The sequence below is a fragment of the Salvelinus sp. IW2-2015 genome, unplaced genomic scaffold (assembly GCF_002910315.2).
Source record: "Salvelinus sp. IW2-2015 unplaced genomic scaffold, ASM291031v2 Un_scaffold1922, whole genome shotgun sequence".
Classification (NCBI taxonomy): domain Eukaryota; kingdom Metazoa; phylum Chordata; class Actinopteri; order Salmoniformes; family Salmonidae; genus Salvelinus; species Salvelinus sp. IW2-2015.
Window position 1 is genome coordinate 26,514 of NW_019943280.1, and position 506 is coordinate 27,019.

The window sequence follows — 506 nt, forward strand, 5'->3', positions numbered from 1 at the left end:
CATAATGTTCACCTGCAGTCCAGTAGGGAAGAACAATCAATTAAAAACGGATAAATTGACATAACTTAACTTTAGATTATTTTCTACTCAACCTCATTACTATTGCCAATTGGTCATTTCTCCAACAGTATACAAGTATCCTAACTTCTACCATGGTGTTTTCTCTATCTCCCTAAGCMAACTATTCTAAAATAGTGCTGTTGATGTCGAACACCATAAAGGAAGTAACCAGTGGAGCGCAGGCCGTAGAGCTGTAGAAATGTTTAATCTGATATTTATTTCCAATCAGGTGGTTTTTCTTTAGATGATGCAAATCTGTGGGGAAGCGTCAAGCCTAGTCCAAGCTGTCAACAGTTGCTGAATTGCAAAAGKAAWGATCCATGACGGAGGAGAGGAAGAGAGGAGGCCAAGAACTCTGCCTGGCTGATGCCAGTAAACACACAAAAAAATGTCTCTCCACTTGGATAYGAATATAAATACTTATAAGCCTGACACACACACATGCA